The 25,698-nt window shown below is 43.1% G+C and overlaps 1 protein-coding gene across 6 annotated transcripts in view; it reads left to right on the forward strand.

Annotated features, from left to right (window-relative positions):
* Positions 1-1,838: 1,838 nt before the first annotated feature.
* Positions 1,839-25,698, forward strand: part of KIAA0319 (KIAA0319 ortholog) — a 77,020-nt gene continuing 53,160 nt past the window's right edge. For 2 of the 6 annotated variants that reach the window (XM_030881277.2, XM_060307464.1), the window contains exon 1: positions 1,839-1,996. The gene's annotated coding sequence lies outside the window, so the exon portion shown is untranslated. Of the gene's footprint in view, positions 1,997-18,649; positions 18,698-25,698 lie in introns of all 6 variants that reach the window. The other 4 variants (XM_060307463.1, XM_060307466.1, XM_060307467.1 and 1 more) reach the window with 4 other exon arrangements.

Raw genomic sequence — 25,698 nt, forward strand, 5'->3', positions numbered from 1 at the left:
ATGTAGCAGGAGCTCAATAAATGCTGAAATGAAATGAGACAGTGCCCTCACATTTGTGTCCTAGGGAGGCAGACTAACATTTTCATAAGTCAGTACCAAAATAGATATTATATGTATAAAAATAGGTATTCATTGTAATGGCTCTGAGTTTAGAAGTCTAGGCTAAGCTTATATATATGTAAATATGTATATATGTAAAGACTTTAAGCCCATGTATTAATGACTTAATTTTTATTTAAAGACTCCTGGGAACGGGCTTGTTGTCTGAGTACATCAGATTTATTGATGTGAGAAAGGTCACTCTGGGGGTACAGTGGAATGCCACTGGTGAGAAGAGAAAGGATGGAAGTGTCTTGTAAGGTTTGGGTTCCCTTTGAAGGAGGGTCTTGGAATCAGATTGGTACTGTTGCTTACTCTTTCAGAGGCAGGTTAGGAGAAGCAGGGACTAACTATGGACTGGGTGCTGTCATGAGGCAAGGAGAATTCAGCAGTGGGGTATCACAAGTTACGGATGAAAATAGCAAAGCAAAGGGGGCGTCTGTGGTAGGAAAGCAGTAGTCATTCAAAGAGGGGGTGCTTATGTCATTTTACAGCTGCTGCACGACTTTGGGGGAAATATTTCCTGTTAATTTTGCTTCTGGCTTAATCTGTGCCTGTCCTCCCAGCCCGATAATTGGCAGGGTTGCCATTTTCTTTTTAGTCCAAACTGATTTTGACTCTTTCAGTCCCAAGCAGTTTTTATTTTTTTTTATTATTATTATTTTTTTTTTTGCGGTACGCGGGCCTCTCACTGTTGTGGCCTCTCCCGTTGCGGAGCACAGGCTCCGGACGCGCAGGCTCAGCGGCCATGGCTCACGGACTTAGTTGCTCCGCGGCATGTGGGATCTTCCCGGACCGGGGCACGAACCCGTATCCCCTGCATCGGCAGGTGGACTCTCAACCACTGCGCCACCAGGGAAGCCCAGTTTTTATTCGTTAAACGTGCATTTTCTTTTAATCCCCACTATCATCCTAAAGGAATGCTATTACCATCTCTATAACTGACAAAACAGGTTTAGCAAGTAACTCATCCAAGGCCCAGCCATAGCCAGGGAGTAGCTTAGTAGGGGCTTATTCATCAGGTCTAAGCACTGTACTGTAGTCATGGGGATGTGCAAGGAATGCCCTGGCTTCCTTTTGTGCCCTATGTTACCATACCTAGATGCATGAATCTTTCTTACAAGAAAACAGTATAAATACAAGGAAGAGTCTTCCACATGAGTTTTCTATTGTTCAGATGATCACCTTCCCATAGATGCAAATGTAATCTAAATACTTTGGGCACCTGGTTAACCTATAAAACGTGGGGTTGAGCTGGGCCCTTCCTAACACCTGTTTCCATTCTCATTCAGAAAGCAACACGTGCTCAAAACATGGGGCCTAAAGAGGCTACCGCTGGAGGAGTGGGACTTGTGCGTGTGGGGTGAATTTGCTTCGGGGGAGACATTTGCAAAGGGTTTTTGACCCAAGTAGTGTGCTCGCGCCTCCCTAGAGCCACCCTGGTCCGCGGCATTTGGAAGAGGCACTCATCCCCCAGGCCGTTTAGGACCACGGTGTCCGTCAAAGTGTTGGTGAAGGAAAGGGGGTGGGGCATGCAGGCTGCCCTGCCGCCCGAAAGCCTTCTGCTTGGTCGCCTGCGGGGTGGGAGTCCGTCACCTGGGTACCCATCTTTAGAGCCCGAGCTGGGAGTCGGGAGTAGGCAAGAAGGACTGCTGCCCGCCCATTCCCTGGGGGCGCGTGTGCGCGTGCGCGCGTGCGCGTGCGTCGCCGTGGTAACGGCGCAGCGGAAAGGCGCTGAATCACGGGCGCGCGCTTTCCCAGCTCTAGCAGAAGCTGATGCGGGGGGCGGGCGGGGGTGTCCTCCTGGTTGCATCCTGACTAGACCGGTGCTGACCCCGGCGGGCCTGGCTGGCCTGGCGCAGAGGAGCGGTGGCCAGGATCTCTGTCACTACTGGAGGTAAGAGCGCAGCAGTAGCCTCATCCTATCTCCGGTTTGGGCAAGAGTCTGTCCTCGGAGGCTATATCCTGGGGAAGAGAAAGCGAGGGTTTGGCTTGGATGGGGCGGTACCTCCTCCCTGACAACAGATGCGCGTGCCAGTGTGTAAAAGTGTGTGTCTGTGTCTGTGTGTGTGTCTGTGTGTGTGTAGGGCCGGGAGACGAAGAAGAAGAGGAGCAGGTGGGACGGCAGGTGATGCTCCTAGCCCGCTGCACCGACTAGGGCTAGCTTTAGTGCGGCCAGCAGCGCCTCGATGCAGTATCCCACTTCCCAACCCGTCTGGCGATTGATGGGAAGGGAGGGCAGCAAGTAGGCAGGTTATGCCAAAGAAAAATAAAATCAAGAGGCCCTGAGTTAGGAGGTGACTTTCTTAAGGTTCTTCTGAACATCTAGGAAAGGGCTTTTCTTGATTGCTGCACCGATTGTTTTTCAGTAGGGTGGAGTCGAGGAAATTTGCATCTGTTCCCAATCTCATGAATTGAATTTCTTAGACCTGTAGAATCGGTTTTCTTTAAACTTCGTTTGGTAATATGTATGTGATCTTTGCTATTATTTGCTAAGTTTATTTTGTCTCTGTATCTTACCGTAATCTGAAGCTTGAAACCTTTGAGTGGCTTTTTTTCTCTTTCCCTTTCCCTCCACAGAATGGATATGAATCACGGTATTATTAATCAAGAGCATAAACCTAAGATTATGAAAGTCGTCATTCTTTCGATCATTCATTCTCTTGAGTATATGGAGAGAGAAAAGAATATGATATACCCACTCATATCCATTTTTATTGTTAGATTTCTCATCTAAACATTTTTGTTTGTGGGTTAAATGTTAGTGGTTTTTCCAGTGCTTAAATAGAAAAATTGAATGATATTTTTGATGATAATAATAGAAAAAGTAAATTTTAGACACCCCCCCAAAAAGAACAAGAATTTTTGTTAGTGTTTATTTCTTTATTCCTGAAATGCATGTTCAATGTCCATATGTTTCAAATTGTTTATAAGAAGACCACAATCATTGAGACTCCCGAGATTAGGCCAAATGTAAAATTTTATTTTGTGCTTATCATTTTACATAATTTTTCGTGCAGATGAGGAAATCTGGAAGTATCAGTTCAGCTATAGACTTAGACATCATACAGAAAGCTGAATTCCTCTGTAATTTGAAAAAGAAAAATATAATTATATATCAAGACTTCTTAGAGCCACAGGTGATAGGAAGATTCATCACACCTTTGCCATATAAAATGCCAAGTCAGGGAATTAATTTCCTTTCAGAATAACAAAAATAATTCAGCCAAACTCTTTATGTATTAAAAATAGTCAAAAGAGAGCTTCAGTAATTTATTAATGTACAAGAATGGATTTGCTGTTAAATTTTCTTGACTTATTTTTTTTTCTAGCCAGACAGATAAGCAGCATTCTCTTTAAATAAATCTGTAGGACCAGGCATGACTGTTTCTGGGGCCGTGATGTATTAATAGATTGCCAGGTCAGACGGCCTGGGTTTGGTCATGGCTCTGCCACTTAATGGCTGTGTCACATTTGGCAAATTCCTTAATTCCTCTTAGCCTCAGTTTTTTCATCTGTAAAATAGGGATAATAATAGGACCAACTTAATGAAATTTCTATAAGAACTAAATGAAACAATATGTATAAGAGCTCTTTGCTCATTGCCTGGTATGCAACTAACTTCAATAAAAGTTAGTTGTTATTGTTATTCTTTTTTTAAAATAAATTTATTTATTTATTGGCTGCATTTGGTCTTCATTGCTGCAGGGGCTACTCTTCGTTCCCGTGGGCAGGCTTCTCATTGCAGTGGATTCTCTTATTGAGGAGCATGGGCTCTAGGCGCGTGCACTTCAGTAGTTGTGGCACGCAGGCTCAGTAGTTGTGTCTCGTGGGCTCTAGAGCTCAGGCTCAGTAGTTGTGGTGCACGGGCTTAGTTGCTCCACAGCATGTGGGATCTTCCCGGACCAGGGGTGGAACCTGTGTCCTCTGAATTGGCAGGCGGATTCTTAACAACTGCACCACCAGAGAAGTCCCATTGTTATTCTTGACATAAGTTTACTTCTCAGGAAATATTTTCTATGTCTTCAAAATAATTTCTCACTAAAAATACAATTATTTTGATGTGACCAAAACTTGTTCTTGTTTGTAATGTCAAATCATCATAAAATGCATAAATTTTTCCTTACAACATCTTTGCACCAACAATAATAAATATAATAATTACAATCTTAGAGGCACGTCAATTCCAGGTAATTATATTTGATACCCTAAGGTAGGAGCATTGCTTTAGTAGGCCTGGAATAATTGCTGGGTTATTGTTTTATTTGTTTTTTAAAATCTGTATTTTTAGATACTATTTATGTGAATTCCATAGTGACAAACTTTCTTATTTATTTCTATTAAGCAGTAAATATGGTTGGACCAAAATAACATCTATTTTTGCATCATTTGACAGAGTCTTTTAACCAGAGGTGTTTGAATTTCAAAGTAAGTCTTCTTAAATGACGCACAGGTAGATAAAGATATGGTATTGGAGTTTTAACTCGAATCCCTTCCAAATAACCTTGGTAGAATATGTTACCTGTTGGAAAGTGTTACTATGTCCAACCTGCTGTGCATTCTTTTCCTTAAGTTCAAATAAGCAAGGGATTCTAGTAAACATCTGTTTAAGCAATGTAGCTAGAGTAACAGGATAACTCCGACCTCAAAATGAATTTTCAAAGTTGGTTTTATTGCATGCTATAATGTAAAGCACCAGAATTATTAAGTATCGAGGGCAAATTAACTCCAGTGTTGCCACCTACAAATTTTACTACTTTTTTTAAAAAATAAATTTATTTATTTATTTTTGGCTGCGTTGGGTCTTCATTGCTGTGTGCGGGCTTTCTCTAGTTGCGGCGAGTGGGGGCTACTCTTTGTTGTGGTGCGTGGGCTTCTCATTGCGGTGGCTTCTCTTGTTGTAGAGCACGGGCTCTAGGCACACGGGCTTCAGTAGTTGTGGCTCGCGGGCTCTAGAGCGCAGGCTCAGTAGTTGTGGCGCACCGGCTTAGTTGCTCCATGGCATGTGGGATCTTCCTGGACCAGGGCTACGAACCTGTGTGCCCTGCATTGGCAGGCAGATTCTTAACCACTGCGCCACCAGGGAAGTCCCGCCACCTGCAAATTTTAAATGTTACAGTGTGTAGAATGTTTTTTCATGTGGTGGTGGGGAAGTAGGGCTTGCTCCTCTCTTGGATAACAATCCTGTTATTCTAACATTGTGATTATCAGCATATCTTACCATTTTTTTTCTATCCTCATTAAAATGAAGTGTAGGATGTCTTCTGGTCAATATAACATAGTTGCCTGTCTTCAAAATTTTTTCAAAAGAATCTCTTAAGATGACTTATCTTCAATAAAATTATTGGCTTTACCATCTCTCTCAGTATATGTGTACTTATCAGGAGGTTGAAATATTTTATTAATTTAGTATCTTCAGCCTCCTTGTCTTAAAGCTTCAAGACATTCAAATTCTAGGTGCCAAATGCTCAACACTTTATTGTTGTGTGGGAAAAGCTTCTTTCCAGACACACATGTGTTTAGGAGGATGCTACTAGCAGCTAACTAGTCTTCCCTCATTTATATCAGGCTTTCCTAACTACTCCTATGCGGCAACTGCTCCTCCCCAAATCAGGAGAAACTTTTTCTGACCTCATTTTATTAGACCTCTTCCACCCAGTTGACCATTCTCACTTTTTTTTTTTTTTTTTTTTTTTTTGCGGTACGTGGGCCTCTCACTGTCGCGGCCTCTCCCGTTGCGGAGCACAGGCTCCGGACGCGCAGGCTCAGCGGCCACGGCTCACGGGCCCAGCTGCTCCGCGGCATGTGGGATCCTCCCGGACCGGGGCGCGAACCCGCGACCCCTGCATCGGCAGGCGGACTCTCAACCACTGCGCCACCAGGGAAGCCCCATTCTCCCTTTCTTGAAACAAGAACCTCTCTTGGTTCACAAGTTCCATCCTTCAGTCCCCTCCTAGGGTTACTCTCTAAAGCAGATATATGAACATGTCACACCTCTGCTTCAAAGTCTTCAATGTCATGTCCATCAGTGGATGAATGGATAAACAAAATGTGGTCCTTACATACAATGGAATATTATTCAGTCTGGAAAAGGAAGGACATCGTAACACATGCTACAACATGAATGAATCTTGAAGATGTTATGCTAAGTGACATAAGCCAAATAGAAAAGGACAGTATTGTATGACTCCACTTATATGAAGCATCTAGAATAGTCAAACTCATAAAGATAGAAAGTACAATAGTGATTACCGGGAACTGCCAGAGCAGGTAATGTTATGGTTCAATGGGTACAGAGTTTCAGTTTGGAATGATGAAAAGTTCCGGAGATAAACAGTGGTGGTGATGGTTGTGCAAGAATGAATGTACTGAATGCCACTGAATTATACACTTAAACATGGTTAAAGTGGCAGATTTTATGTTATATATATTTTATCACAATAACAAAAAAAAATTTTTTAATCTTCAATGTCTCCCCACTGCCTACTAAATGAAATGCTGACCTCTTAGTGTGACCTGGACAGTATTTACTATTTCTTCTTGGTTTACATTTTCATCCTCTTATCTCATCATTTCCCGCACATATTCTACATTCCAGCCATATGGAACCACTCAAAATATGCCATCCCTTGCACGATCCCACGCTTTCTCTCTGTAGTCAGTCCCTACAGCCTAGAATGCCTTTCTTTGAGAAGCAACCACTCATCCCTCAGGATAGACCTTACATGTAATGTTTCTGAAGTCTTCCCTCGAGTCCTCAGTTCCTCTTGCTTTGATGATAGTCTAGCTTGTGGCTGTGCCTCCACAATGTCCCTTATCCCATTACTGTATCCTATGAGCTTCTATAGAGCAGGGACGTTTTATTTTAAAAATGCATATTTTCTTTAAAAAAAAAAAACCCTGAAGTTAATGTTTCCATTCTTCTCCAGAACTACATAAGATCTTAGTATACTTTAATCTGCCCCTCGTCTTTCACTTCACTATTGTTTAGCATTTTTTTTTCTTGGATAACATTTTTATTATTATTTCCAACACTGTTAGTCAATTTCTACCTTACTGATGCTTCTTCTGTCCATCTGTGCAGTTTTCCTTTCATAGCTCTTTTAGTGAGGACTCTGTGTTTATGTAAAAAAAAACAAAAACCCTTATTTTATTGTCACTCTTGAATTACAGTTTAGTGAGTATAAAGTTCTAGGTTGGCAGTTTTTGTCCTTCAGGACTTTTGAAGATGCTATTTCTATTCTCTTCTGGCATCTACTTTTTGCTGATAAATCATGTTGTCAGTCTAATTCTTGCCCCTGTTAAGATAATCTGTCTCTTGTCTCTGGTTCTTTATAAAATGTAATCTTTGTCTGGAATTCTGCAGTTTCATTTCAGTGAGAATAGGAATAGAATTATTTTAACCTGCTCAGTACTTCTTGTACTTCCTGGATACGAAGATTTTTGTCTTTCATTGATTCTGGAAACTTCTTGGCCATTATCTCTTTACATTTTGTCTCTTCCCCGTTCTTTTTATTCTTTCCTTTCGGAGTCGTCAGAAGATGTATATTGGACCAGTTTTTACTTCAGGACTCTTACTCTTGCCTTTGTATTTTCAATACTTTATTTCTTTGAATTGCATTTTGGGTTACTTCCTCATACAATATAGCTTTCATTTCAGTTCATTGAATTTTTTTTCAAGTTCATTGAATTTTAAAATCCAGTGGCTTTATTTCTAACTACACAACTTCTGATTTGGATCTTTTAAACTATGCCTGTAAAAAAAATCTTACTAGGGCTTCCCTGGTGGCGCAGTGGTTAGGGATCGCCTGCCAATGCAGGGGACACGGGTTCGAGCCCTGGTCCGGGAAGATACCACATGCCGCAGAGCAGCTAAGCCCGTGAGCCACAACTGCTGAGCCTGCGCTCCAGAGCTTGCAAGCCACAACTACTGAAGCCTGCACGCCTAGAGCCCGTGCTCTGCGCCAAGAGCAGCCACCGCAGTGAGAAGCAGGCACACCGCAACAAAGAGTAGCCCCTGCTCGCCGCAACTAGAGAAAAGCCCACGTGCAGCAAGGAAGACCCAACACAGCCATAAATAAATAAACAAACAAATAAATAAATATCTTACTGTACTGTTACCTTATTATGATTTTTGTCTCCTCTCTTCACCTAATGTGTTTCACCACTTCAAACATACTTATTTTGTAGTGTCTCTTAGGTGTACATTTACTTCTTTTTCTTGCTCCAATTTGTTATGTCTGCCACCTCTCCTTTGTACTGGTTTGCTCCCTAGCTTGTATTACTTTTGTTTTTAGGGTGGTTCATCTTCAGTGGGGATTGTTTTTCTGGTGGAGTTCTATGTGCTCTGTGTTGAGGACTGTCCTTCTAGACAGATTTTGCATTGCTTCTGCATAGGAGCTTAGCTATGTGTTAATAAAAAAAAGTTTTTTTGTTGTTGTTATATATACATATGCTTCATTTAGCCTGGAAATGGAAGTTATAAATTAGTTCTGTAAGGGTTGTTAAAAGAAAGTCCCCGTAAAGAGGCACATCTTGGCAATCCTTCCTCGTTTTGCTTTCAGTGTCATCATGACATGCCTCTGGTTTCTTCTAGCCCCTATTCTAGGATGCATTAGTCCTTCTAGGCTGCAGTGGTCTTTGTGATGCTCCTCATAATATTTTATAATGTCAGTAGATGTTCAGCTACTTTCCTGCTGCATTAGTCTTTGATAATACCTAATTCCTTAACTGACCCCAATTATTTTTGTCCCTGCGTTTGAAACTAATATTGTATTTTCCCTCCTTCTCTTTCTTTTTTATAACTATTCCCATTTGGTTTTTGTTTGTCTTTTGAACATTCAAGTAGATTTTCCTTCTAGTTAGGAATATATAGTCATCATAAGGCATTTCTTAAAAAGTAATTCCCATCCCTTTGTTTTGTTACTCCTAGTTTGTTACAGAGTAAGTCCTAATAAAAAGTCAATTTGTTACCGAGTCCAAGCTCACTCAGCTCGTTCAAGGCAAGACAGGCCAATAAATGGGAGACAAGGTGCTAAAGCAAGGAATACGACTTTATTCGGAAAGCCGGCAGACCGAGAAATGGCCGACTAAAGTCTCAAAATAGCCATCTTACCGGGATTTGGATGCCAGTTACTTTTATAGCACAGAGATGGGGAGGAGATGAGGTAAAGAAAAAGGCCATAAGTTTTGCAAATATCTCCTGGAATGGCCAGGTTCCTGGAGGGGATGTGTTAATTTCCTCTTTCTTGTAGCCATCCACAGGTGAACAGGGTCCAGATATTTCCCTGAACAAAGGCACTTTGGTTTAACATTCAAGCGGAGGGTCAGGGTTCCCCAGGCAGGCCATTATGTACAGACAGTATCCTTTTAGTGAACAAAAGCAGCGGAAAGCAAGTTAAAGTAAAAGAAACAGATCCAACATGTAGTCAGATTTGGTTCTTCCCTGTTACAATTTTAGTTTATATATTTTAGGTGATTTTTGCTTTATAATGAGTGTGAGAATCTACCATTGTCTTTTCTTCTCATTCCCCAAATATCCTTGCATATTTTTGCCTGTTTATTTTTTGCAGATGGATTTTGTTAAGTACAAAAGTTTTTGTAGATGGATTTTGTTAAGTACAAAAGTTTTAATTCATTTTGTTTCTTTGTTAACCTAATATATTGTTATCTTTAATACCTATTGTCTTTCCAGGTTATACAAGGTTTCCCTCCCCAATTATTCGTATCTCCCATTATCTCTCCCAGTACAGTTTTATTATTGTATTTAAAGATATTCTCTGTCACATTGTAAGTCTTTTTGCATATTTGTAATGCTTCTGGCCATGCCTAGGAATGGGGTCTCTCTCATTAGTGCTCTTTCTATCTGTATATTCGTCTGTTTTATACAGAGATACTGTTGCTTCAAAGAACTTTGCTGATCTTCACCAGCCTGCTCGTATTAATCCTAGTGCTGATGTTTCTTTCATTCATTTGATGAGTTTAATGATAAGGAAACATCTTGTGTTACTGTTTCCACCATCTCCTTAATCATCTGATTCTTTTATTTTCTTTTATTTATTTTTTGGCTGCACCACGCAACATGTAGGATCTTAGTTCCCTGACCAGGGATCGAACCTGTGCCCCCCTGCGTTGGAAGCGCGGAGTCTTAACCACTGGACCGCAAGGGAAGTCCGACATAATCTGATTCTTAGAACATTATTAAAGGAGGGATTTGACACTTTTTTTTTTCTTTTTTTTGGCTTGTATTTTCTCCTATTTGTTCCCTGGTCTGCCCTTTGGAGCTTCACAGAATCTGTTCGCTCCCCATTCCACATGAATGCCCTTCCTGTGTTTAAAAACCAATGCTGGATCCTGTTTCCCTTAATGCTGCTTGATCTCCTAGTGGGAAGTCATCTTATACTGTAATTGTAAGGCATTATCTCTGATGCCAGTAAATTCCTGGGTAATCCTCTGTGTTGATTAGCACAGGCTTTCTAGAACTTATTTTACTTTATCAGCTTCCAGTGGAGAAATTCAGAGCATAGATTTCACTACTGAAAAATTGCCAAGTTTTTACCTTCTTGGCGAGACACCTAACTACATGTATTGTCTGAGTTTCCTCTGCCTTAGCTCCTTGTTTTTGTTGGTGAGGATTCGGGGGCTTGAGAGCCCCTTGTAGATGCAGGAGCGGTGGGTCTACACCTCTTCTACAGGTACTTTCTCAGCTGCTTTCTTTTCAAGACTGCTCTCCAGGCTCAGGCAGGTCAGGGGTGAAGGAGTGGGACTCATGGAGAGTTTATCAGTTGTCTTGGCAAGGGAAAGTGCTGCAAGTGAGAAAGACCAGGAGAAAGCAATCCTGACTCCGTTTTATCCTTTATATTCCTTACCCACTGAAACTTAGAGGCTTGTTTTGGAGAAACCAGAAACTAAGTTCTGATTAGTGAGCCGCAGAATTTCAACTGATTCAACCAGAATATTCTGTGTACCTGTTGGGGATGACACATATCTATCTTACCTCTCTCAGATTCTTAATGGGAGCTTCAGATAATATGAAGTATGTAAAATTGCCTTGTGAATAAAAGGACTATTATAAATGGCTATTATGTTGATGATGAATATTATAAACCATTTTTAAAATGTTCTTATTACTAATAGGATAGATTATTAACTGACAGTATTCTACCTTCTTTCATTTTGTCCTTTTCTTTCATAGGGAATAAGTGAATAATTATTTCCTTAATGCCAGAAAGTTAAATTCTAAAGGTAAACTCTTTTTTTTTTAATTGAAGTATAGTTGATTTACAATATTGTGTTAGTTTAAGGTGTACAGCAAAGTGGTTCAGATCTTTTATTTTTCAGTCCTTTTCCGTTATAGTTTAATACAAGATATTGAATAGAGTTCCCTGTGCTATACAGTAAATCTTTGTTGTTTAAAGGAGAACTCTTTGACCAGCTAATCATAGGCCTGCTGATAAATGGAATTGAAAGACTGAACAGTCTCAGAATTGATGAACAGTTTGCCTGATTCATAATTTTGGTAATCACCAGCTGTCTTCAGAATCTGATGCAAAGCAGATTCACTGTCATTGACACACAGGATGTCTGGCATCTGAACTTGGACATCACAGAGCACAAACTGGGTTTTCCCCCAAAGTCTCTGGCAGATGGTGTCTGCACTCTCTCTGGCCTTTCCCTGTGCATGCTTTCTGAAGGTGATGATTTAGTTATTAGAGCGCAGGACAAAGCATTTATTTAGAGCACAGGACAAAGCATATTATTTATTTAGTTGACCCCATTAGTAAGAATTAAATTTAAGGAGAAGGAAAAGTGCTGAGCCGATTGAAAGCTAAGCTACTCCCATAATTAGGGAGACTGTTTAAAGCCCCATGATGGACACTTACGGTTTCACCTTCTGAAAATTTTCCTCTTGGTTTAGGAACAGTATCTCCAGGAATATAAAACTCTGGTGTTATTTATAATACACAGACCGTGAGGCAGTGTGTTCATTTGCAGCAGTTTAGAAAAGATGGCAAAATGTATACCCTAGGAATCAGTACATAAAAAAAAATAAATATAAATGTCTCTTACCTTTTCTTCCTCCTCACATACGACCTTTCACTGAACGCTATCCACCCGACCTTTGAGTTGTTCTCTTACCTGTTTCATCCAGTTACTTCCAGGAAATCACCACTTCCTTTCTAACGTTGCTTTGACTCTCGTCGAGTGCAGGATGCTCAGATGGTAACCCATGGCCTGCAGCCACCCCTGCGGTTAAAGGCTGCCTCAGCAAAGACAGTTTTTGCCACCGTAGTGGCTGATAAAGCAAGGAATGAAGAATAATAAAAGACAAGAGAACATCTCCGGCAGCCCCCAGGGGCTAAGCTGAAATAGCAAAATACAGCTCATCTTGTTTGAGTTCACTGGCTCTGAAAAGCAGGTGTTTACCAACCAAGTTTTGTTAGCCCGTAAACCACAAACAGGACAAATTATAAACACAGTCTGTTCTGAGTAGCCTGCAGGAAAATGCTGTCCAGAAGATCCATTGGGATCTTTGAAATTAGGCCCCCTTTGAGCTGTTTTCATTTACCTCAGACAGGCAAGCTGCAACTTGCTTTTTTTCTGAGCCTGTAGAGGCGTTTCACTGAAGCGTTATTGATAAAAAAGCCAAATATCACAAACAACCTAATGGCCTAGCGATTAGGAAATGGTGAAGTCAGTTATAATAACCACCTCAATGGGATGTTGCAAGATAACAAGAAAGAGTAATGAAGAAGAAAGTATCAATAGCGATGAAGGATACTTTTGTGATAGAACGTTAAATGAAAATGAGACCGTGTTTCTCTAAGAGGGTAGCTTTGCTGAAGTGTACTGGCTGGCTTACTGGCTAACAAAACCTGGTTGGTGAACTCCTGCCTTTCAGAGCCAGTGAACATGCTGTATAGCATGTTGCCACTAGCTATCTAGTATGATTTGATTGTCATGTTTTTAGTGTACATTTTTGATATTCTAGTTAAAGAACGAGTTATTTCATTCACTCAGCCTCCATCCGGCCAGTGTGCCAGAGCTTGGGGCACAGACAACAACCAATAAAAGGCAGTTCTTCTGGGGTTTTGCACTATATCATTTTAAAAATCATACTTTTCCCCTTGATCAGAAATGCTATCGCAGAAATAACGCAGCGCCTGAGGAACAGCAGAGTTTCATCACGAAGTTCATCTTTCATAGCTCATTCTGGCTTTTTATTTCAAAAACCAGCAGCAGCCACAATAAACCATCACCATTCAGCGTCTATAACTTCTTGCTACAACGTACCTTGTTCTGGACTGGAGGTTTCAAATATTCTGAAGTCCTTTGTCACTAATTCTACCTTGGTTCTGACTTGGCTGGTTTCCTTTGGGCAGAGATGAAAGAAAATCCCCAGTGTCTGAAGACCTGAGTTATTCTTTCTTCTCACTGTAAAATGGTTGGCCTTTTTTTTTTTTTTTTTCCATCCTTAAACTTAGAGAATGCTCTCTGTTTTAGGTACCACGGAGTCAATAATGGGACAAGGTGGGAAAATTTCAGAAAGCCCTTCTGTTGAAAAATATAAAGGATGGTGTTACAGGTTGCATGTGTCCTCCCCAAAAGATATGGTGAAGTCCTAGCTCCTGGTACCAGTGAATGGGACATTATTTGGAAATAGGGTCTTTGCAGGTGTAATTGAGTTAAGCTGAGGCCTTTAATCCAATATGACCAGTGTGCCCTCATAAGAAGAGGGAAATTTGGACACACAGGCAGCCAAGGAGAATGTCATGTGACAACAGAGGCAGAGATTGGAGTGATGTGGCTGCAAGCCAAGGAATGCCAATGACCGAGGCAAAGAAGGATTCTGCCCGGAGTTTCAGGGGGAGCGTAGCCCTGCTGACACCTTGACTTCAGACATCTATCCTCTAGAACTGTGAGAGAATAAATCTCTAATGTTTTAAGCCACCCAGTTTGCTGTGCTTTGTTATAGCAGCCCTAGGAAACTAACACAGATGGTAAAAGCAAGGATTATATTCCATATTTTTTTAAATTTATTTTTATTTTTTAAGCTATTTCTATTTATTTATTTGGCTGCATCGGGTCTTAGTTGCAGCATACAGGCTCTTTGTTGTGGCGCGCGGGCTTCTCTCTCGTCATGCGGCTCGGGCTCCAGAATGCGTGGGCTCTTTAGTTTGCAGCACATGGTCTCAGTAGTTGTGGTGTGAGGGCTTAGTCGCCCAGCGGCATGTGGGATCTTAGTTCCCCGACCGGGGATCAAACCCACGTCCTCTGCATTGGAAGGCGGATTCTTCACCCCTGGACCACCAGGGAAGTCCCTGGATTATATTCAATAAGAAAGCACTTTGATGAGCATCCGAGGGAGCATAGAGATGGATAAGGCATTGTGGACCTGTTCAGGCTTTTAAGACCCTAGAGGACAATGATGCTTCAGAACTTTTGTATGAGTCAAACACAGCATATTAAAATTAAAACAATTTAAAGAAGAGAACTTACAGGCTGGAAAATAGGAACACATAAGGTTACTTAGAAAAGTTTTTGCATTGAAAGCAAAAGAAGTTAAAAGTGGGAAAATTCAGAAAATATGTGATGATTAAGTATGTTTGTACATTTTAAGTGCTAAAAACAACCTGGGCCTGGCACATAGGAAGCACTCAATATATATTACCTGCTAGTATCACAGCTGTTATTTCACCTGTTCATTCAGTTTTTATTCTAGCAATCCTATCTGAACTTCCAAGAACTTTTTCTGCTCTGATTTTTTTTCTCCTCTTTTGTAGCAACTATTTTTATTTTATGGAGGATGTACCGTCTCAAGTCTTTCTGAGGATATTACTTACCATGTTTAAAGTTTTTCTTTGTCCTTTTAACTGACCTCCTATTTGTTTGTCATGGTCCTTCTCTTCAATGCATTGTTTCTCTGTTTCTCAAATGTAGGGCAATTTCTGATTGCCTAGTCTTGTTGATTTCTGAAGACTCTACTGATGCGGGTGTGGCTGCTTTCCTCCGGAGCTGTCCATTCACTGTCCGAGTGGGAGGTTAACTGTGGTGTCTGAGTATGTGGGTAGGCAGGGTCCGGGCAGGTTTCCCTCTGGTGTGGGTGGGTAGGGACTCCCCAGGTAGCCACAGGGAGGAGAGCTGTGCTCTAGAGGTGCAATGCTTTGGAATGGAGTATGTTTCTTTCCAGGACAGTCTTCAGATTCTCTTGGCTCTCCTTTTTTTTCAGAGGCCCGCTGCTGCCACTGAAGCCCTATGAGGACAAATCTCTATCTCTTGAGAGAGAAGTTTTCTGGAATAAGCTTGAGATCTGTCTTTTAGTGCATCACCCAAAGTGCTGTACGCTGGCATCCTGTTTCTACATTCCTGGGCTCAGGGCTTAGAGCTTCTCCAGTGGCCCCTGAAGGTCCTGTGCGTTCTCAGTTTCTAGGGAGTGGGTTTCCTCTCTCTCCATCAGTTCCATGCCATCTGCTTTCTATCTTCCAGGGAGTTTTTTGGAATTTCTGGTCTATTAGTAGTTCTCATTCTTATTTTTCTGCCGTTGTGTTGTATTTTCTTGCCTACCTTTCTCCTTTATTTATTTTATTTATTTTTAATATTTATTTATTCGGTTGCACCAGGTCTTAGTTGAGGCACACGGGCTTTTTAATTGTGGCATGCAAACTCTTAGTTGCGGCATGCATGTGGGATCTAGTTCCCCAACCAGGGATCGAACCCAGCCCCCCTGAATTGGGAGCACGGAGTCTTATCCACTGCACCACCAGGGAAGTCCCTCCCCTTTATTTTTCAATGGGAACATAGGAAAGAGGGGAAACAGATGTATTGACATGTCCAGTCTGCCATCTTGAACTAGAAAGTTTCCTTTTTATTCTCAGCTTGCCAAAGTCCTATTAATGAAGCTCATTTCCCCCCAGGAAGATTAATGTGAATATATTTGCTGTGCAGCCTGGGTCTCTGGACAGTCCTTGGAATAATGGTGACCCTCGTCTCCAGGATCTGCCTGTTTAGAGAACTCAACCGCTTCGAACAGCAAGGGTGGAACCATCCCTCTTTAAGGAACACCTAGGGACTTGGTCTATTACTATAGCATCCTGCTTGTCTCAAGCTTTGAGGATAAAGTAGATGTGTTAAGTAGCTATGATTAGAGAACCATAAGACAAGCACCTACCCCAAAATATCTCCTATACTGCCATCTGTCAAAAGTACCGAAAATAGCCTTTGGTCATCAGGAATCTCTGTGTGACAATGATAGCATTCTCATAAAGCATACGAGCTTAAGGCTTAAACAAGTAATAACAGCCAACATCTGTTCCTGGAAGCTTGAGTTTATAGAAACCTGAAGGGAGGGGATTGATGGACGGGAAGGGGAGAACCCGACCAAGACTCCCTAAAAGGGGAGAGAGGCATAATTATGTGCTTCTTCGTTGTCCCGTGTGCCCACGCTGGCTGCTATCATGTTGCTTCTGTTTCTTGCTTTGAAATGAAATACTAAAGAGAATTGGCAGCAGGAAGGTAAGGCCTTTGCCTGCACAGGCACAAGGGATAGCAGTTCTTTAGGGATAGGTTGAGGATAGACAAACACAATTATAGATTGTCAGCATTCCCTTTCAGGGCAAAAACCGAAGAGGCCCTCATGTTTGGAATCTTCCTAGCTAAGATTAAAGCCAAGCTCTGAAAGGCTGCAGCCCTGCTTACAAAAATTGACTTAGAAAAAATTTCTGAAGTAAAATTGCATATTTTTTCGTGTCTCAATGTCAAGTTCAAGAAGCCTGACTCTCCTACTCACCTCCAGTGTTGATAAAATATATTGAAAATAAATTTCTAATTTTTTCCCCCAGTGGTAAATTATTAACCAAGGATATACAGAACAGGATTTTACATCAATTAATCTGGTAGTGTTCAAATTAGCAGCAATCAGAATCCACTTAATTACAGTTTTTGTCAGTTGAGCCTTTTAATCAGCCCGGAGCTATATTTGGTTTGCCCTGGCTGAAGCAGCCAGGGAGTTGCTACCTTGTGACTTGCACCCCTGCTGACAGCAAAATGTGGAACTGTCAAGATCAGAAGACCTCCCTGTGGGTGCATCTGACTAGATGAGAGCTGTTGTTTATGGAACCGTTTGAAGATGGGCCAGTCCTTTCACATACACACATCTCCCTTCTCCTACCCAAGTCCACCACTCAGGCAGTTCTTCCCCCTCTTCTCTTTCCTTTATACTTCCTCCCTTGGTGTTTAAGCGGTTCTGTGGCTTTCAATACCAACTCTACGGCTCCCCATTTATACCTCCAGCACCTCTCTCCTCTGAACTACAGACTTGTTTATCTGGTGCCCTGTTCAACACTCCACTTGGATGTCTTGGGTTGGTGCCCATTTCAGGTCATGGCAACCCCATTCTTCCGGTTGCTCAGTCATCCTGATCACTTGTCTTTGTCTCATATCCTACATCCCATCCAACAGCAAATCCTCAGGCTCTCCCTGCAAAATAAATCAGGAATCTGACTCCTCAAGACCTTCACTGTTACCAGCTCGGGGCAAGACGCCATGCCCCCACCCAGATAACTTCACGGGCTTCTAACTTAGCTCTCTGCCTTCTACACGCTTGACACAGAAGCCAGCAGCTGAGGGAGCTAATCCTGCAACACTTCCCATCTCAGAGGCAAAGCCAAAGATCCCTCGTATTGACCTACAAACCAGCGTGGCCTCCATTGCCTCCGTAACATTGCCTCCTGGTGCCTCCCCATTTTCTAGCCATGCTGACCTTCTTGCTCTTCCTGGAATACAGGGCACATTCCCTCCTCCAAGCCTTTGCATTTCGTGCCCCCTCTGCCTGGAACTCTTCTTTCAGACAGCCACGTGTTTCATTCTCTCATCTCTTTTAAGACTTGGCTCAGATAGGACCTTCTAAGCTCGTGAATTCTTCAGCAGTGTCTCATCTGCTCTTTAACACATCTGTTGAGCTTTTGATGAGCAAAAAATGTTATCTTGTTATTTTTACACCTGTGCTTGGTTATTTTTCAAATCTGCCAGGGTCTTTGTGTGTGTGCAAATCTTATACCTTACTTTTTCTTTTCTTTCTTTAAATATTTTAAGCATCTTATTTTATATTTGTATGCCATGATTTCATTATTTGAAAAGCTCGGGGACCTGATTCTCCTGTCTTTCTTTTCTTTTGTTTTTAAAATTTATTTATTTATTTATGGCTGTGTTGGGTCTTCGTTTCTGTGCATGGGCTTTCTCTAGTTGCAGCAAGTGGGGGCCACTCTTCATCACGGTGGGCGGGCCTCTCACTGTCGCGGCCTCTCTTGTTGCGGAGCACAGGCTCCCGACCCGCAGGCTCAGCGGCCATGGCTCACGGGCCTAGTTGCTCCGCGGTATGTGGGATCCTCCCAGACCGGGGCACGAACCCGTGTCCCCTGCATTGGCAGGCAGAGTCTCAACCACTGTGCCACCAGGGAAGCCCTTGTCTTTCTTTTCTGTTACCTTTCTTCATGGTGCCTGTGTATTTTGTAATTTGGAATTCTAAGTTCATGTTTGTCTGGGTTCTCTTCAGGGGTTGAGGAGAGTTCTTCCAGAAAGGATTTATCATTGCCTCTGCCAGGTATGTGTGGGAATTACCAACCCAGGACCACTTAAAGGTAATTTCTCCCCTTGGGATTAATTGGACTAAACTTGTAATGAAAAATGGTGCAAACCTGTGGTTGTCAATTCTCAAAGGAGAATTATTTCTTTCCATAGAGCACAGTGGCCAGATTTTTTTTTTTTTCCTAGTTCATCCTTTCACCCACAGGGATGCAGCTCTTAAAGGTTCCTGCTTTTATGAGGCATTAGTTCCAACACCTCATCTCGAATGCACCCAAGGCTCTAACTTCTGTGTTGTAGCCATGAAACTCGTGTCTCTAGGTCTAGAGATCAGCAGGTATCTCATGCAGCCGCTACCTCAGCATCAGCTTTCCAGCTTTCTGTTTGTTCTCAGCCTTGGGGGATTTCGCTTATATTCTTGTGAATGCAGTTATATATTTAAAAGGTGTTTGTTATATTTTCCCCAGTAATTTCAATATTTTGCTGTGTTGCCATTTTGCTAGACACAGAAATCCAGACTTTCCCCATGCATGTGTAATACTGTTTTCTTTTTAAAATCTGCATCTTGCATGTAGTACTGGACCATAGACTTCATAGTAATAATACATGGATGTTATACATCCATGGGTTATACAATAATATTTAATTATACCCTAATATTGGATATTATTGCTTTTATAAATTAGAAGAAAACCCAATTAGCTTTTTTTTTTCTTTTAATGGAGAGAGACACATAAGGCAGTACAGAATAGTGGAAAGAACATGTTCTCTGGTGTCAGACATACCTGGATTGGGTTCCAGTTCTTGGACATTTTAGATTTTCTGAGCCTCAGTTTCATAATCTATAAAATGGGATAATAATATGCAATTGGAGGGGTTATAGAGGATTAAAATGAGTGCATGTAAAGTGCCAGGGACATTATGAAATAAATGGAATTTTTACAAATGTTAATGTACTTCTCATACAATGTTATATTTGTGGTGATAATGTAGCCTTGATGTGTCCCGAGGGGACGGAGCAATGACTGAAGCTTGGAGGTTATGTTTGGGAAGCTGAGGAAGGCTTCTTAGAACTGGCTTTTGAGCTGGCTATAGGCAGGGTAGGGAAGGCTGGTCGATGCTGGAAAGAAGACTGGGAAGAGGGGGACATGAAGAGTTGTGTGATGAGTTTGCTCTCCTTTCTCAAGGTGTCTGTTCTGGCATATTTCAGGGATTTGTAATACTGTCTCCAGTCGTCATCTGAACCGTCTGTGTAAGATGTACGCAGTCACCGTAGTCCCAGGAGGCCTGCCTGGGGCCACGGGATGCTTCCTACTTGGTTGACCTGAGTTTATTGGACACAGCTACTACAGTGACTTTTTCTTTCTTTATTTTGTGGTACGTGGGCCTCTTACTACTGTGGCCTCTCCCGTTGCGGAGCACAGGCTCCGAACACGCAGGCTCAGCGGCCATGGCTAAGGGCCCAGCCGCTCCACGGCACGTGGGATCCTCCCGGACCGGGGCACGAACCCGTGTCCCCTGCATCGGCAGGCGGACTCTCAACCACTGCGCCACCAGGGAAGCCCTCTTTCTTTTTTTAAAATAAATTTATTTTTTAATTTTTGGCTGCACTGGGTCTTCGTTGCTGTGCGCGGGCTTTCTCCAGCTGCGGTGAGCGGGGGCTACTCTTCGTTGTGGTGCGCAGCTTTCTCATTGCGGTGACTTCTCTTGTTGCGGAGCACGGGCTCTAGGCGCGCCGGCTCAGTAATTGTGGCTTACGGGCTCTAGAACACAGGCTCAGTAGCTGTGGCGCACAGGCTTAGTCGCTCCGTGGCATGTGGGATCTTCCCGAACTTAACCATATGACCCCACTATGCTGCAGGGGGTGTTGGGAAATGTAGTCTTTTAGCTAAGTACCCTGGTGCCCCAAATAATTATCTGAATCTTATTACTAAGAAATAAGGGGAGGGCATTCACTGAATAGACACCAGCAGTCTTTGAGCCTCGCTTTTCCTGCATCCTTGACCCTCATCCCTTTCTTGTCCAGGACAAGATGTGCGCCATCATTATTTGTTGAATACATTTCTGTGCTTTGCTCTTCTCTGAGCTCAGCCCATTTCTAGGACTCATTCGCTCTCTAACACCATCCCTGAGCCTTATGTCATCTCTAAGTCAGTGATGTCATCACCATTATCCAAAGAGAAAGAAAAGTTGGGGTGAGGCTTCCAGGATGGTCACGGATGACAGGAAGCTCAGGGATGGGGTGATGTTCAAGAACAAGATTAGGCCAGAAATATAAGGAATCAGAAATAACCGTTTTACATATGGCTTGGTAATTTTTTTTTTATTTTTTAAATGCTATGTTAGAACAACCATGGCAAAATACCTAAGCCTTCTTTAAAAATGAAAATATAATTGTATTTTATTAATACAAAGGTAAGATGTATTCATTGTATAAAAAAATAGAAAATACAGATAAGAGAGGAAGGAAAAAAGGAAGAGAAAAAAATATCAGAAGGGAGAAAAAAATTACTTTCACCTTGGAAGGGGCATTTCTTTCAGAACTTCACATGTATAAAGTTGATCCATGCAGAGTTTATGTAAGGATCTATGCATCTGTACTATTTATAACGTTTTGAACTTGTTAAACCTTATTTTAAAAGCCCTATTTTACTGCTCAGATTCAGCTCTATCTTTGACTGAAATTTTTAGGAAGCTAGTGAGGCTTTCTATGTGAATTCTTTAATATTTTTCTTTCCCTTTAATGAGAACATGAAACAACGGAAAGGTAGGCAGAGGCAAGCAGCAGGAGAGGGCACGATTCTATCAAGAGAATCAGGCAATTCAGAGATTCAATAATAAGGAAAGAGGGGAGCTCTTCTTAAGTAACCCGGAGCAGAATGTTCTTACTTCCGAGAACCATAGAGGAGGACTGGGGCAGCTACAGGGCAAGTCTGAGGTCCAGAGTCTCAAGACTGACTCTAAAACTCAGTTTCCTTTTGTGTAAAATGGGAATAAGAACTCCTACCTCAGAGAGAGTTATTATCAGGATCAGAAGGGAAAATATATGTCAAAACATGGTTTAACTCATGAGGTACTCTATATCAGCGATCCCCAACCTTTTCAGCACCAGGGACTGGTTTTGTGGAAGATGGTTTTTCCATGGATGGGCGGGGGATGGTGGATGGTTCAGGAGGTAATGCGAGTGATGGGGAGTAACGGGAACCGGCAGATGAAGCTTCCCTCGCTCACCGCCGCTCACCACCTGCTGTGCAGCCCTGTTCCTAACAGGCTGCAGACCGCCACCAGTCCACGGCCTGGGGTTTGAGGACCCCTGCTCTATATGTATAAAAAACCCCAAAACCTAGGGACTTCCCTGGCGGTCCTGTGGTTGGGACTTTGCCTTCCAATGCCGGGGGTGTGGGTTCGACCCCTGGTCGGGGAGCTGGGATCCCACATGCCTCGCGGCCAAAGAGACAAAACGTAAAGCAGAGGCAATGTTGTGAAAACTTCGATAAACACTCGGAACATGGTCCACATCAAAAAAAATCTTAAAAAAAGCCCCGGGCTTCCCTGGTGGCGCAGTGGTTGAGGGTCCGCCTGCCGATGCAGGGGACACAGGTTCGTGCCCCGATCCGGGAAGATCCCACATGCCGCGGAGCAGCTGGGCCCGTGAGCCATGGCCGCTGAGCCTGCGCGTCCGGAGCCTGTGCTCTGCAACGGGAGAGGCCACAACAGTGAGAGGTCCGCGTACCGCAAAAAAAAAAAAAAAAAAGCCCCTGTAAACTTAGTGCTAAAAAGATTTTTGATAACATGAAGTCCATACGCCTTTTAATGTTGAGGAAATGCAGATGCATTGTTTGCTTATATTAATGTACTGAATAAAGGAACCTTACAGATGATGTTGAGAATAGGAAATGCTTTTGTTGCTGAGCACTGTAAGTTTGCACTAAGATAATTGCTTTCCAGAGCTTTCCAGGTACAATATGTTTGTGAAGGTACATTGCACAAGGGCATCTGCCGTAGGGTCAAGGGTTTGGAAATCCTGCCCATTTACCAGGCTGTGTGCCTTTGGAGCAGTGTCTGCCCACAGATGCGCCTTTTATTAATTCGGCTTAAGGTACCCTATGGTATGGCAGGGGCCCAGTCTTTATCCGTGGAGTTCCTGACCAACTGCCCCCGCCTGACAGCACCTTTGCTACTGTGGGCAGCGTCTTGGCAGCTGGCATCACGGGAGGGCCAGTTGCTCTTCTCCTGCCTTTTAGGTAGGGCGTGGTCAATCACTGCAGACAGGAGATGGCCAATCTTTTCTTCTATCCACTTCCCATCCCAAACCACACTTTCCTTGCTGCAGGGCAAGGAAGTTCTTAGTGGCAAACTGTTTGCACCAGCAGGCGGTCTCTCTCTGGGTTGTTAGGCATGAAGCTTATGGGACGCTTACTGAACGTTCACATTCTCCCCTTTACCTTATTGGAAGCTCGTGTTCTGATGGCCTCTGTTATCCTGACACAGAGAAACGTTATACCCGCCTCCTGAACTTACCTTCGGTCACCTGCACTCTGGTTCCTTTCCAGTCTCTTGACCTAACTCGGCTCAATAACACAGAACCCCTGGAGGCCTCTTTTGAACTCCACTGGGCACCAGCCAGTGATGCTTGCAGGCTGGGCAGCAACCTTGTTCCAGGTGGACAACGACAGAGCCGTCAGCGCGGTTCAGTGGGAGGCCTTCTTGTGATTTGAGTTGTTTCTTGAGGAAGAGTCAAAGCAAGGTACAGCAGTTTCCAAGCCCTCCTTCTATAGGATGCTGGGTTTGACTGTTTTAATAGGCTCCTTGTTCTTTCTGGTTGCCTCTGACAAAGCTAATTCACATATCAGGACCTTCAAAGTGGAAGCTGCCCCGGTGGCCCGGTCCGCATCCCAAATCTAAACCACAGTCAGCCTGATCTCAGGTGGCCTTGGCCAGCAGCGGCCTGAAGCAGGACCTCAGTTCCCCGACCAGAGACTGAAGCCGGGCTGTGGCAGTGAGAGCACTGAATCCTAACCACTAGACCATGAGGCCATGAGGGCTAGTGACAAGGCTCTGGCTTCTCTACTTTGTAGAAATGAATTTCAACTAAGAGATGGAAAGTAGTGAAACAAGTAAAGTGTTTATTAGGAGGGGAAAAAAAAAAGTACATGTGAATAGACACATGGGCGGGCTCAGAGAGACAGCTGTGCCTTCGTGGTAGTTTAAGTCACTTATATGGGGCATTTCTTCTGGGTTTCCTCTGGCCAGTCACCTTGCTTTGCCTGGCTCTGAGTCCATATTTGGTATAACTCAGGGTCCTCCCCTGTGTGTGTCTGCATCTCTTAGCCAAGATGGATTCCAGCTCAGAGGCCTGTGGAAAGGTTGACATCACCTGTTATGGGGTGGCGACCCCTCCCTTTTGGCCCCCCGAGGAGGCTTTCTGCACAGGTGTAGTCAGGAAGGTCTTCTTGACCTCCAGAATGAGGTATATGTGGTCTCTTTATCTCTTATCTGGGCAGGACTCAGCTCCTCTCTGCTCCAGCTATTATCTTTGTCTTGGAGTATCTGTCCACAGGTGACAAACTCCAGCTGCTCAGCCTGGGGCCCACCTATCTCCTGCCTCAAGCTGCATTTATGGGAAACGCCTGTCAAGGAACCCTCAGATACACCAATCGCAATCCTCCAGCTCAGCTTAGCTAGCTCACCTCACCCTAGAAAGTAGGACCTGCTTGCCTCGTAAGGAAATCCCCGACCTCCTAGCCAGTCATGCCCTGTTTCCACGTTGCCACTTCTAATGTTCTACAAAACTCACTCTTGCCCACAATCCCTCAGGGAGAGTGGTCCACTGCTTATGACATCCTGTTCTCTCCCAATCCGTGGACTGTTTTCCCTTGAATAAAGGACAGCCAACTCATTACTAAATTGTTTCTTTTGTCATCTGATACCCCTCACCTCCCCTAGATTACCACATCATTTCCCCCCAAATTTTGTGTATTCTAATAACATATATAGAGAAAAATACACAATATATTGGTAAAGAGGGAAAAAAATCACCCAAACTTCAATGTATGAACCTAAGTACTGTTCAGTGTGTGAATCCAAGACTGAGTTCCTTCCGGTCTTTCTCCAATGATAATAGTTTTTCTGGTTGTAACCAGAGCAGAATGTAAATTTGTGTCTCTGGTGGATCTTTGTCATTGTGTTTGAACACAGGGTATCCAAAAAAAAAACTCTGGCTAACTTCTGCAATATAAGGAATTTATTTAAACAACATTAGTTTCTGGGGAACTGGGAAAACAAGGCTGGAAACTACACAGCCAGGAATGTGACAGACCTAGTCCAAGGAAGATGCTACGCTGTTGTCACTGGGCACAAACATCTCACCTGCAGGGCCAGCAGTGCTAATGCTGGGGTCTCAACACAAGCCTGGAATCACTTCTGCTGCTCCTCTGGAAATTAAATGTTACTGTATGACACTTCCACCACCACCCCACTGGGTGGAATCTTGCATTCCCTGTAACCTCAAGTCACCAGTTTCTGAGGGTGTCTGGTTGTTCCAGGACAGCACTTTGGGTTCAGAGGATGTCATGAAAGCAAGGATGTGGCATTTTCAACTACTATAATGGGAGGAAGACCCTGTCTGTTATGGAATTCTCCATGTCATTCTTAAATGACTAACTGGGAGGCCTCTGCTGGGGTGTCCCACTCTTTGTCATCCCTAGTTCACATGTAAATTTCTAAATGTACTGAGATGCTTCTGGAAAGGGGGCGGGAAGAGGGAAGGTGATGAGTCTTGTTCTCTCCTAAAAGAACAAGTGTAAGCTGTGTGGGTGGGGAGGGAACAAGGAAAGGGCGGGGAGAGAGTGGTTTGCACTGGGATTAAACTCTACCATAACATACCAACTAGTAACTCACAGCAAGGCTCTGGCACGCTCTAGGAAGCCCTTATCTAGGTGTGCTTACTCCTGGAAGCCTTGTTACATATTTGAAATAACAAATACTTGGAGTCCAGACCTCCTTGTACTGGTTCTTCTT

The sequence above is a fragment of the Globicephala melas genome, chromosome 11 (assembly GCF_963455315.2).
Source record: "Globicephala melas chromosome 11, mGloMel1.2, whole genome shotgun sequence".
Classification (NCBI taxonomy): Eukaryota; Metazoa; Chordata; class Mammalia; order Artiodactyla; family Delphinidae; genus Globicephala; species Globicephala melas.